This window comes from Opisthocomus hoazin, chromosome 1 (genome assembly GCF_030867145.1).
Source record: "Opisthocomus hoazin isolate bOpiHoa1 chromosome 1, bOpiHoa1.hap1, whole genome shotgun sequence".
Classification (NCBI taxonomy): Eukaryota; Metazoa; Chordata; class Aves; order Opisthocomiformes; family Opisthocomidae; genus Opisthocomus; species Opisthocomus hoazin.
This window is the reverse complement of record NC_134414.1, coordinates 138,237,659-138,251,734: the sequence shown is the minus strand read 5'-3', so window position 1 is coordinate 138,251,734 and position 14,076 is coordinate 138,237,659. Positions and strand designations below refer to the sequence as shown.

Below are 14,076 nucleotides of genomic sequence, written 5' to 3'. Positions count from 1 at the left end.
GACGGTGATGAGCTAGTTTTTGGGCAGATCTTTTAGGCTGATCTTAGATCAGCAGTTGTTACCGGGTTTGTCTATGCCTCAGAATATTTCTGTCTTTAGCCTCCATGGATGGTGGGCCACATTGCTGTGTCTTGTCTGTTTTTCCTCATTTAAATGTAAGTGTAAAATATATGCCTATGGTCTGTTCTCTTCTTGGGCAGGAGGAAGGAGAATGGTGTATGTGATGTGCTGCAACCTTGTTGCCATGCTGATGTTGGGATGCAGGGTCTTCTGCTGATTTGTCACTTCTGCTGTGGCTTGATTTATCAGAGTGCAGGCCTTTGGGTCTTGATATATACAGCATGTTCTGCAGTTTCACTGCTGGGGAGTGATGTTCTGGGAACAGTGCTGTTGGACGTACAGACCATCCTTTTCACTCCTTCATTCTGCTGGTGCTCACGGAGACACATGTTTTTATTCAAACAAGTCAATGTTTCTGTTACATAAATCTAAAAAGGTATGATCAGTGAAGTAACTTACCAGGCAATTGGTAATTATGGTTTCATCGAGAAGGATGTGACCATTGCTTCCAGGTTCTTAACAAGTTGGAGAGATAAGTAATCATCTACTGTCACATTAATCTATAGCTAAGTCTTTGTATTGTTTACATTTTTATGAACAGAAATTTCTATATGCATTTAATGCATTTGAGGTAGCATTTGAAGAAGGGTTCTGGTGGCAGATTACCTTCTTTCTTGTTCTGCCTGCCTCGTGAAGCAGCAGCAGCAGCCAGAGTCGGGAGCTGCAGCAGACAGGGTTGCGCAGGGACTACCGTTCCATCCCATCATTTCTTTCCATTCAAATGCTGTAAAAACCAGTCCTAAAAACTGTCAAGTGAATGGCTTACTGGTCACTGCTAAATCTCCATGCTTTCCAGTGGAAATGCTTCATAGTATAGCTGCACATGACTGGACCCTTACTGCTGTGTAGCAGGAACTGAGTTTGTTGTACCCTGGAGGAGGAAAATGATGTAATGTGTAGGCTAAATATTTGTGTTAAAGCTTGTAATGTGCAGGTATTATTACAGCATGAGACAGACAGCTTTTTAATAGGTTCAGCTCAGGGTTTGTCAACTCACTGAGGCTTTTGCTAGAAGGCAGAGCTATAATGCCCACAGGAATATTGACAGATTCAATTTTTATTTACGGACTAAGGTGATGGTCCAGTAGGAACAAGTGATTTACAATACTTCTGCCTCGGGGTTTCAGTTCCTGTAAGACTGAAAGGAAAATAGCTGGCAAGAAGCATATTCTAACCTTGCACATTAACCGACGGTTAACTTCTGTTAGCTTTTCATTTCAGTTGGAGAGTGGTTGGTTTGGTGTAAGTTCTGTAATTGAGAACTTTGAATTTAGAATATTTTCAAAAACACTGACAGTGCTTTCTAGAGAAGCCTGCTAAGCAAATATAATGAGTAGCATTTTGATTAAAAGCAAGAGATTTCAGAATTATGGAAAATAATTTGTACTGGAGAAAAATTATTTTTAAATAATGAAAATATGTTGAGAAAATGTAATTCTAGTTTGCATTTGCAAACAGGTTAGATGAGAATATAGACTAGAACAGCAATAACAAAGAAAATGACAATCTGCATGTTATAGGCAAGTCAGGACATGCCACTCATGTTTGCACATTTCTGTAAACTGGGCATTCTTCTTTTCAATATTACGAGCAAATTACTGCATTTCATCTGGTTCCAACATCTCGTGCAAGTAATAGCGTTACTGGAGGGGAACTCAGATTGCTCGGGCTTCACATCTCACTTCCTGCAACGCGGCTACCTGTAGCGTTATCTGGGTTGGTTACTTAAAAAAGTTGTGTCAGTTTAACTAAAATTCGTTTTTAGACTATTTATGGCTTCCACATGCAAGAAAATAACCAGAAATATCTATTCTATGTTAGCCTTCTGTGTTTATTACCCCTCAGTGATACGTGAGCCCATTAACAAGTTACTGTGAAGTAAGCCAGTATGTGAATTTATGGTGCATGACCTGAGCACCGCTATTAGGGATGTAATAGCAGGTGCTGAAATTGCCATCGTGGAATGCTGATGTGGTGAACATTCAGACTGCAGTCTGCTCTGCACTGCTTTGTTCGTGTCTCCTTACCGAAAGCAAGCCCCTTTAGTCAGATTAGCAAGCAGACTAACTTAAAAGCCTGGTGAGGGGCACTCTGTCAGCCTGTTTACAAGGACTCACTGACAATGTGATATTGGTCCACGTGTGTGTATTTAATGCACTGAATTTAAATGCTGTCTTTCACGTACAAAGTGATGACTATCCTCTAGAGACAAAGAGGAGAACTCACTCAGGTATTTAGCCTGCCTTGTTACACGCACTGCCTTAGCACCTTTTGGTGATGTTCCCACTTTCTCGCAGTTCCCTGCATCTGCTGCTACAGAGTAAGTAGAGGCACAACTTAAGGTGGCTGAATGGGAGGAATTTCGATCCTCTGTTTCCCAGTTGTTTGTGCTGTAGGCTGGCCTTTAAATAAACCAAAGCAAATGCCTTTGTGGATGTGCATATTTCAGTTTTTTCAGGTGGTCTTTGATTTTTCAATAATAAATACTTAATTTAAACCAAACCAAGTACTTTTAATTTTAAAATACTATTTAAAGAAGGCTTCTGTGGATTTAATTTATCTGGATTATATTTACACTTCCGTTAAAATGGTGTCATTTTCAGGTGTAGGAAAAGCAAGAAAAGCAATTTTAGATTACATTCGTTAAATCAGTGCGAATACTGGGTGAACATTCCTAAGTTTTTATGCCTGCCTGTACAGCTGGTTTTAGGCTAATGCTCTTGGGCTGAGCTAGGTAATAAACAGAACTGCTTCATTTAAACTCTTTCAGGTAATAGACAAACCATGAGTAGCACACACTATCTATTTTTATTTGTGATATGACACTATTGAGTACATAGCACCATCTGTCTATATTTATTTGTCAGCATTTAAAGGAAAATTGAAAATAAATGTGATCTAAATGTTTGTAATGCACTTTGTTAAAGATTCTAAGAAAACCACTGCACCCAGTGGACTCTAAGACCTGGGGATTCCTCCTTCCCAGCTATGGAAGCCTAGCCAGGCACAGGTCTGTCCATCCCAGTCCGATGGATGTGGCTGCTGCTGTGCCCATTTGCAGGTTTGGCCAGTAGCAAGTCTGAGGATGTATCCTAGAGAGGTGCACTAAGAGGACTCTAACACAGCCACCCACGCAGACTGGCACCAACAGCACTGCCTTTGTTGCACCCACATGTAGTGCTGCCACAGCTCACCTAAAACATAAGTATAGTGAGCCAGGTCTTGCTCCTCTTCCTGGTGTTCACTGCCAGATAGATGCACGCGTTCGCACACTCTTCGCAAGCACCCTCACACTCACGGATTCTTCAGATATTAGCAAAGGCTCTCAGTCAGCATAATAGCCGTGCTCGAACCCTGGAACCCTTATGCAGCCATCGGCTCAGAGCTTGGGCTTTTCACATGCATGTCTCCTTCTACTCACCAGCTTGTCCAGCTTGAAGCTTGCTGACGACTTCCACATACACACATGCACCTAGGATTAAACTCACTGGGAAGAACAAGCATACGTGGGTCTTTACAGTTGCTGACACACAGACCTAGGGCCCTGTGACCTGCTGTCTTTTCTCCAGCCAGTGCCACCTGGACCTACTGGCCCCTGTGACCTGCAGCCCCTTTCTCACGTTGCTGGCACTCTGACCTTGCAACATGCATCCCAGTCCCTCCAGTTACTGGCACCCAGACCTCTCGTGCATGCCAATCTCTCCAAATGCTGACACCTAGACCTGCAGGCTTTGCAATCCATGGCCTCTTCTTCAGCTGCTGATGTTTACACTGTGCAGTGCTCACACATAGAATAGGGAGTGGGATTACGTGCAAAAAAATAAAGGATTTAATAAGAAGCTAGGGCAGACTGTGCTGGTAGGGTGCAGGGCTCAGACAGACAAGCGTGTTGATCGGCAGCCTGTTTACATGCGACCAGGCCCTTTTAACTCACCTCTCCTCCATTCTTCCCTTGCTTGTTCCTCTGCAGTCTGCCCTGATCCTTCCCTTTCCCTCCCTTTGGCCCTGAATAGCCCATAGTAAGGTTTATCTAAAGCCACAGGCCCTTTCTACTGTCCCATAAATAGATTTTGTGCAGTCCTGCAAGTCCCCTCAAATGCCTCATAATGCTCGTGACAATCATATTTCCTCCTTCTTATCAGTGACGAAATTCAGGTTGGCTCTGGAGGCTGTGGCTGAGTAGTTCCTTTAATGGCCCATCAATCAGTAGCTGAAGAGTTCTAATCTGTGTTATTGTCTGTTACCACCTGCTCATTAATGTCTGTGTGTTTAATTTACCAATTTCCTTGTCATTTGTTATTTCTTTTATACTGAATAGTCCTTGCCCAGATAACTTGGTGAAGAAGGTGCTCTCACATTCTGCGTATCCCCATGCATCGGAATGCTAATACTGGGAATAATCAGTATGTCAGCTGCAGGATACTGTCCTGGCACTGTGAGCTCTATCTAATATATAGGAAAAGGGGCTCTCTTGAATGCAATCTTTCAAAGGTGCTGCAGAGATTGATAAATAAATCACTATTTGAATGTCTGTTATCAGGACTTTCACTGTTAAAATTAAGCAAGAAACGCTTTCTCTTAGTCTTTACATTCACCTCCGTAAGATTAAAACCCCTGCAAATTGCAAGGTGAGGTGAATAATATTGAAGAATGAAGTGGTCTTTCACAAGATTAAAAAAATATTGCAGATGAAGATTTCAGATAAAAATATAGTTGTAGTGTAAATTAACAGGTTGACACTCTAGTTATGGGTAGCGAGAAAGGTGCTAGTGTTGGAAAACTCCTGTCTTTGCCAGCTGAAGCTGCGTGTGTTTTCCTTTAACTATGAAAGTACTTTGCATTTTCTCACCCCCACCCTCACATTGTTTGTTTATTTACTCGATGCCTTGTTTAGCAGAATTAGTCTCTTAAATTATATTTGTCGATATCCCTGCATGTTATAGGCAACACTAAGAAACCAGCACTGCCAAAAGCTCCGAAAAATCACAGTGTGAAATATAATGTCAAGTCCTGGCAAAACATCCATAACCTAAAAGGAAGTGAAGGGAATTGTCAAGTAGGCCTGTATTTTCCAAAAAGTGTTTTCCAAAACTTTTCAGATAATTACCTTCCATTGGGACTTGTGGGTAATAGTGTCTAATGCTTTAATTGTTGGGTGGGGGGCGGGTTCTGCTTTGGCTTAAGGAAAAGTTTTTCTCTCTCGTGGATGGAAATGGTGCAGGGCTACAATAATTAATTTTATTTCTTGTGAAAATAGTTGTAGAAGTAGTTCCCATCCTGACTTCATCTTTGCACATTTATTTTATTTAGCAAGTAGTTTTCTTTTTTGATTTGTGGTTGGAATGTCAGTTATAGAGCTGGAGCATGTGGTGGTTAGTTTGGGGGTTGCTGCAGGCATTTATTGTGGTGAGGGTTTTTATTTCTAATCTGCTTTTGGCTGAGTACATAATGAACAAATGAAAATACAACGTGATTTCTAAACTTCCAGCAGTAAGGCATTGATTTCTAGATTTCCAGCAGTTAGGCATACGTGTATGAGTTGCAGAAGAGGAGGTGGGGATGGTTCTCTGCTGTTTAGTTTTCTTTGCTATGTTGGCAGATGTTGTCTCCACAATATTCTGTCTTGCTCTGTATTTAGGAACATGCATGTGTTTTGAATATAAAATATTCTGTGTAACCTCGTGATGAGGAATTTCTCTTGCCTTTTTGCTTTACAACCATGTACAAATGTAATTAACTGTGTTCCAAGAAAAGGCTGCATTCAAATTTGATTACTCATTAGAAGCCAAGAGCAAGGTAATCTGTTAAAACTTTGTTTAAATGAAATACAGCAGAGCTGTGCGTTACAGGGAATATGCTTTTATAAGTCTACAAGGTTAAGACATTTTGCTGGTCTGTTGAGCAAGATGCTGAAAAAGCTAAACAAATAAAAGCTTAGTTTAGTGTGTCGAAGATTCTAGTGTTACTGGAAGGTTAAACATGGATATGAATGATGCATTTGAGAGAGAGAGTCTATAAATAATTCCTAAAGATAGGATTTGGGTATAGCGTAACTGGGTTTTGAAAGTGCTTACACACATTGCTGTGGAAAGAGATGAATATTTTATGTTGCTGTACCACCAAACTGTACTTTTAGAGCATGGTCTTGGTGGGGAGTGCATCAATATTTAGAATTTGAAATCTGTCCCACAACAGCTTTAACATTTATTTTCCTGACTGTAAGTTCAGCATGTCTTAGGGTACCACCTGGTATTCTTGAGAGTTTAAATTGTTGGCTTTGAGCGCAGCTAACTTAAAATGATTGGGGACTAAAAAGGTATCCTTTGACACATGCTCTGTGAGTTTTTAAAGTTTGAGCTCCTGTAGAATCTCGTCGTTGCCTTAACATAGATGGATGTTGGGCTAGATTTAATCTAATGAAGGTTTTCTCTCTCCCATTTTCTTGTTTTTAGTCTATAAGAGGAGAGTTGAGGTCTTATAGGAAGGCTAAGGTGAATAAACTAAAAGCTGTAATAACGTTAAGAGCTTGTCAATCCCCCTATGTAGAAACTCTTATTCAAAAGGGACTCTTTGGGTTCTGAGCACGTACCTACAGCAATATTAGTTGTAGCAGAAGGTGTTAAACCACTCTTTAGCTGTTTTTTTCACAGCCACCTTGTCAGGTTAAAAAAGTAATCGGAGATAAACAAGTACCTGACTTCCTATCAATCCACTGTGAATTCCAGCAGCTTAGTTAAAGCTGCCAGCGCAGGCAGGATTTACACTGGCTCCAAACTTGGCAGAGAGGTAGGTGTGCTTCATTCGGGTGTGTCTGTTGGTGGGTGCAATAATCTGGAAAAGACAATTTTAGGTGGTAAAAGGCCACTTTTCAGTAAAAGCACTGACGTGAAGGTCTAATATGTTTTAAATTTTCACACATGGACTTGACAGATTTAGTTGATTAGTCTTTAATTCGTGAACATGTCTTCTGAGAGATGACCTAAATCTTTCCAGAATTATAAATAATGGCTGGAATGTTTTGAAGTTTCGGGGAAGTTTGAATACAAAAAGGAAAATACTTGTTCCAGCTGTGAGTTCCTGAGTGTGAAAGGGAGAGCCTATTTTAAGATACGAAGTTGCGATACTCCTTTGACATTACAGAATCATAAACTGCCTTCAGTTTGAAGACTCTTTTTTGGTTCTAACAACTTGAGTTACCTAAATATATGTATTAGTTGGGCTAGTTGTACTTCCCTGTCTGTTTCACAGTATTTCTGTTGTCTTTGTGCACGCTTGAATTGTGCAAGTTTGAGAATTTTAACCTTTAGTCTGATAATCACTACAGTTCTAAGGAGCTATTTTGCTTAATTTTGTGGTACAAGAAGCTGGTAGCACTCACAGTTAAGATTGCTCAACACTTTCCATTAAATGATTGTGTTTTCAGTTTCTTGTAGCTGCCAAACGTCACCTCTTCCAACTGGAATATTCTGTCTGCCTCAGGCCGTTTTGGTTAGGGGTTTTTTTTGAACAGCTTTGGCAAAAATGCTTCAGCCATTTCTAAATAAAGCTAGAGGTGGAGTGTGATTCTACCCAGATTAAAGTTTGTTTTTTCTAAGTGTACCATTAAGAAACTCAAGAGCCATCATGTTTTGGATATGAAATACCGCAGGAATTATTTGTTTCAGGACTGCTTGAGGAGAAAACAATCCATATTTTTTCAAGCCTTTGAAAAATATTCACGTCTAATTTCTCCATATGGAGTACTTAGAGTTCAGCTGCTACATTCTCTAGAGTTGTGTGTGCTGAGCAGGCGTGATCACGCGTCCCCAGGTTGGGAGGAGCTGAGCTGGGTTTTTCATGTTGCTGGAATCTGTTGTGGCAGCAGGCAGTGGAACTGGAAGCAATGTCTGTTCAGCTACCTCCTAACTTACAAATGCTTGGCTTTGCAACCTTAACTGTTCTTTGAATGTAGTTCTGTTATGTGACAACCTGCATGTTTTCAGAAAAATTCTCATGGTAACATGTTCCTTAGTGATAAATGATTGATAGGTGACTAAACATTGCACCTCCATCTCCTTTTATGGGGGATGCCTCTGCTGCAGTTAAGTTTCAAGTGTTTGCACTTTTAAGCCATCCACTATGGCTTATGGCATCCTTAGGTTGAATTTCCACTGTGGATTGCAGCAGCTGCAATTTCCAGGGCCTCGGCTTTCTGGATTAAAGGATTAGAAAGGGACCTTGCACCTATATAGAGCAGCTAAAGGGCACTAAGCCCAACTATATGAAGTAAAGATTGAACTGAAATTCAATCAGAGCCACTCTGAAGACAAACAGAAAAGCAATTCTGTAAGTTTGCTACACAGAGAAAGAGGGCTCTTGCAGTGTAAAGCCAGTTGGTACCCAGAACAACTGATGGGGAGGAGGTGTGTGGATTTCTTAATGAAAGTTAATATTAGCTTAATTACTTCACTACTCCCTCCCAGTTATTTATATATTTCACTCTTGAACTCCTTTCCTGGCATATTATAATAGCACTTTGTCAAAGATGTAGCATTTGTGCTCCTTAAGGAAAATCAGCCTCCCTTTTTACTACTTGTTCTTTTCTTATGGAGTGGTTCTGTACTATTCATCTTTTGGTTGAAATGAATCAGTAGTTTGTTCATCTTGCTGTTTCCAGTTGATTGGGTGTAGCACTGTAGACAGGTTTAAGTTTGTTTTCCTTTACTGCAGAGTCATAACTAACAATTCCAGTACTAAGACTTGAGTTTCCTTTACATGTTGCCAGGTTTCTAATTCTTTCCTTGGTTGTTCTCTAGCTGTCTGTGCTTAAAAATATTGAATCAGTGTTATAGTTGCAAATTCATTAATTAAAAGTACTATTGACGTAGTTGATCCTCATCTCCTGCTTGTGCTTATGTACTGCAGAATGTTACCTTACTGCACCGGTTGTCAGCACAGCAGCCTGTGTGTGCTAAACATGCTTCTGCCCAGCATTTTATTTCATTTTTTTGACTCCGTGTGCAGCAAATGACGCGTAAGCTGGAGAACATGTCCTGGGGTCAGGAAGGGCCAGTGGCTCGCTTCCCATCTGCTCATGGGGAACACGAAGCCTGACCCCTCCGGTGCTGTGACTGCAGCATCAGTTCTGGCATGATGTGCTGCTTTTAAAACAATGTCTGGCTTCTTTATTCCTGCTCATTGCCAAGAAATGACAATTGAACAATTAAGGCACAAAGCAGAGAGGGTTTAGCGAATCATGAACTGTTTTTAATTTGCTTCATTAAGCTGCTGCTAACTACATAAAGCCATCTGCTTAAAAATAATTTACACATCTAAGTTTGCTCTAGAGAGCAGGTAGACCTTCATTAGAGCAGGTTTTGTTATTAATTTTATCATTAGGGGCCTTTCAGTTGTTGTGGAAAATACTTGATTGCTCACTGAACCAAACTTTCCCTGTAAACAAAAGGAAGTGTGGCACATGTTTGTAACTTGCAGTCTGCTGCTGTAACTGTATTCTTGGGAACCACTGCTGGTCATTTAGAAAGTGGCTTGCTGCGGAGGAAGTTATTTACAGCCCTTAGGTAGATCTGGGCGCGAGAAAGGAGGATGAGCTATGTGAATGCCTAGTATCCCAGTTATCTACTACTATCCCCCAAAAATTAGTCCTGGAGAAGAACAACAGCCAGATCTGTCACAGTGCCCCAGCTGAAATTGAGGAGGAGGAACCCTGCTGCTCGGTAAAAACAAGTTTATTTGTCTCCCCAGGTTTGTAAAGAAACAATTTCACTTACAGAGAACAAGTCATTGGAGAGCCGCAGACTCTCCCTCCTATCTGCAGATGAGATTCATTGTCATTTCAGTCAGAGAGCGTGTACGCTCCTTTTTGACCTGCTGCGTATTTCTGTGGTTTGCTGTGAAATCATTGTCCTGTTTTTCATCATCGGAGACTGCTTCAGCAGTGAGCTAATGGATTGCTGATACTCATGAAATAATTCAGAGTCAATTTGGTTTTAGAAATATTAGATAATGGTGGTGCAAGAATTCAAAAGAAGGTCCTTCACTCAGTCTGTGGGAAAGACGTGGATGTGATTTTTGGAGTATTAGCTGAGACACAATATTTGACTAAATATAGTCCTCCTTTTATCAATAAATTAAAAACTCATTAAAATATTGCTATGAAATTGATTGGGGTTTTTCAATTGTGTGCTGTTTATTAAGAAGATAAATACCAGTATTTAACAGGATGTAAGTCTCTTGAAGTATCTGAGCAAAAATGTTGCTATAAACTGTAAATATCATCGTCTTTCTATTAAGATTTTATTTGGCTTTTTCTGGCAAGGAAGAGGCGTACAAACAGACTTGGACAGGTTTGGACGCAATGTGCTTTTCAGTATGTGGGAAACCAGAAAAAATACCGTGCTTTTTGTATTGCTTTTGACTGCAGTAGTTTAAAGTATTCTTTGCAACTGCAGCTACTATGTCTTTAAAGTAAGACTTCCCAAAGAATCATTGACTCTAAATCTTTCATGTTTGCCCAGTCATCTGGGCCTACCTTTGACAAAATGGGAAATGAAAGAAGAATTTTTAATTTGTCTTGATTGGAAGGGATGAATGTTCTAAAAATGTATATATGTCATTGAACAGAATCACTGTGTGGCTTCTGCCATATTTGATATGCCCTCATACTTCTGTTCTCTTTGCTATATTTGTCTTTATCTGTAAAGAGTTTTACTTCAGGATTTCACGGTGAAATACTTCTTCACAGTAAAACCTTTAAATGACAGAGTGAGTTAAATAGTTCCTGTAGATCAAATATGTGAAAAATTAAATCAATTTTTAATTTGCAAAATACAAACATTGTAAACATAATACCTTCACAGCTGTCTACTGAAGAGTACCCAGTGCCAAGACACTTTTGTAAACTCAGTTATTCAAATCACGAGTTGTTCTTTTTAGTATTCTGTATCGACGTGCAAGGTTAGGACTGATTGAAAAACTTCAAAATATTTTACATGCAAAACACTTTTATGAGCAAAACATTTTGAGTTGAGCTGAATTAAATCTCTGAATCCATCGGAGCTGTAGTTCAAATAGCAGGAGAGAGTGATAATCACTGTGGACCTTCGGATGGTAAGTTTGGGTAGGGAGCTCTGTTTGTAGGAGAGAATGGTGTGTGATGAGCCAAATCTACAGTTTTCACCAGCTACATATTTGCCAAGGAATCTTGAAAAATACTTCTTTTGCATTTCCACTCTAGATGAGAGCAAGTTGTCAAAGTTCTGCAGTCCTCACAATAAGTATTTCAATTTTAAGTCATTTCTAGTTATGGCCCTTACGCAAAATGCAACAAATTCTGCTTTAGCAATGCCTTCTGACACTAGCAGAAGACCAGAAGCAGATCTTTCCAGGGGTGCATTTAATGCAGCTGTAGAAGTTGGAAGACTTGCTGTGCTCAAACCTCAGCGCAGCTGCTGCGATGGCCTTCCTTTCACTCCCACTCTCTTTCTGCCATTTTTTGCAAATGGAAAAGGTCAAGGAAATAAAGGCAGCTGTATCTCAGTGCAGTCAGCTCCTGTGAAATACTGCTTCTCTTATGTGTGAAAGATACCTATCCATGATGTCTTGTTGTGTGCGACCACCAGAAATATTTCATCTCTCCTTTCTTGCTGCTGAAGAGAAAGAACAGACTCAGTTTGCCCTGTCTGACAGGTCTACCCTCTGGTCCATCTGTGAAGGGCATCCACTGGGGAATGGGAGAGCCCACTGTTTAATGAGAGAGGAACCCTGAAAATTCCTAGTAGTTCAGAGTTGAAGTGGGGTGTGTGAAACGGGAATAAAGGAAACACTACTGCTAGGAGCTGCCAGGCCCTCAGAAGCCCCTCAGCCTTACCATGTTTGCTTCTTACTTGCTGAGTGGGAGGAATATCTGTATCTGAGAGGCTTGTGCAGTTCTGTTCTCTGAGCACATGAAGAAGGTGCAAAAAAGGCTGACTCGGAATGGCTCTGAGTCCTGTGTGTCCCGATGCTACTGGTTCCTGTGTTCCCTGTACTTTCTTCTAAGAAAAGGAGCAATGTGGAGGAGGAGAAGAGCTGCTGACAGGAGAGAAAGGCAGTTCTCAGACGACTGCCTGAAGAAGTAGATGTGAAATGGGGTGTGTTTCTGGTAATTGCCTTTGGAAACTCACCTGGAACATGGATTTCTCTGTTCAGGAAATAAACCTTTTCCACTCATTTTCCTGCTCTTTCATTCCTTGAACCTAGCTGGAGCTGCTAGAAGATTAACACTACTGAGGGGTATTCAGCAGCCCTGTCCTGGTTGGGACTGAGTGCATCTGTGAAAGAAATCTGGCAAAGGAGCAGCACTACCCAAAGTGACAGAGCTCAGCTGAGGGAGAGGCAGCAGCTTAACAGAAGTAGTTTTAAACCATATCTCTTGTAATGACAATCCTCGAGTAGCGCTGACGCGAGTCGGAACTTTGAAGTCTTGGGATGGTTTGTTTATTTTTTTCTGAAAACCACAGACCCTTAGTTCTTGTTTCTACTTGAGAATGTAATTGTGCATTGAAGGAGTAATTTCTAGCCCTTGCATTTGTGGAAGAAAGTGACTCGTGACCTGAATGCTGTCTTACAGCTCAGGGCTGGAAAGCTTACGAAAGCCCACTGTCTGTAGTTAAATCACTGAGTACCTGGGTGTGAAAAGGCTGTCTAGGAGATACTGAGATATAAGAGAAGGGCATGAATTAATTTGCTCCAAATTCATAACCTGAAACCAAATGGGAAAGATACAGGCTTTCCACTTGCTCCTTTCTTTGTTTAGAAATCCATTGGTAAGTAGCAGAGGAGTCAGGAGGCAGCTAGAAGAGTTAGGACAGAAGCATCTACCAGCTCTAACCTCCTACTCACATCTTCAGAGACTAGCAGACATGCTGGGGCAGGACGGTACTTGGAGGAGGAAGGAACAGAAGGAGAGCTCCAACCTCTCTTTTACACCTTTATCCTAGAAAGACTGTGAATAATACCACTTTTTTGAGGTACTTTGGAGAAGGGACTATCATATCTTTTCTTTTTTTTCCACCTGGTAAAAGGGAACTTGCATGACTGTAGCAGCCATGCTTAGGGCAGTGAATTTCTGGCATGGTGACAAAGTTTGTCTTAAACATTTCCTTTGCCTCGCTTCAGCAGACTGAGGCTGTTCTGGTGCCAGTGTTTCGGGGGCTGTAATGTTGGGAAAGAGAAAAGGTTATGTGCTGTTGTGGTTGGAGTCCCTTATTAAATCTCATAGAGTGTACTGAGTTTTGAATGAAAGGTATACTGAGGGAGTGCTTACCGTGGTTGGAGCGGGAGCTCCACGACTGAGTCAGACCATCAGTAGGCTTTTTGTGGGGATTTATGATAGTTCACCCAAGGAGAAACGTAGGTAGTACTCATGTGGTCTGTCAGTACAGAATAGTGATGCCACTACTTTTGAAAGGCAGCCTCTGCAAGGAAAAAGAAAGTGACAAAAAAGAACTGTGCATGTTAGGAAGTCCAGTTTATGTGGTGGTGGATTCTAACAGTCAAGCAGCCTTGCCCTGTAGCACATGGTGTGGCTCTGCACGGCTGCTCAGCCACGGCAGAACAGAGCGGGGCTTGTGCTGTACATGGCAAAGGCAATTTGCCTCCCTTTTGACTGAAAGAATTTAAATAAGAACATTTACTTTGAGAAATTCATTAGTCTGTTAAGTAACTACCCTGCTGGAAATAAAAATCTCCTAGAAAGATTGGATTCTGTGTAGTTCGTGGCACTTTATAGCCAGACACATGACCTAGTTGCATCCTGGATACAGAGATCTTAACAGTTTTTTGTGTATGCTTTTTTAATGTAATTAAAAAAAATCAAAAATCCCAAACCCTAGCAGCAAAATAGTTAGGTTCTGTGGAACGAAGTAAAAACAGAGGTTAAATTATGTTTTTGATATGAGGGATAGCCTGTGCAGA

General features: G+C 40.9%; 1 protein-coding gene across 1 annotated transcript in view; it reads left to right on the top strand.

Moving 5' to 3' along the window:
- The window catches only part of MAN1A2 (mannosidase alpha class 1A member 2), a 155,105-nt gene that overhangs the window by 109,286 nt on the left and 31,743 nt on the right, over nucleotides 1–14,076 (top strand). The window lies entirely within an intron of this gene.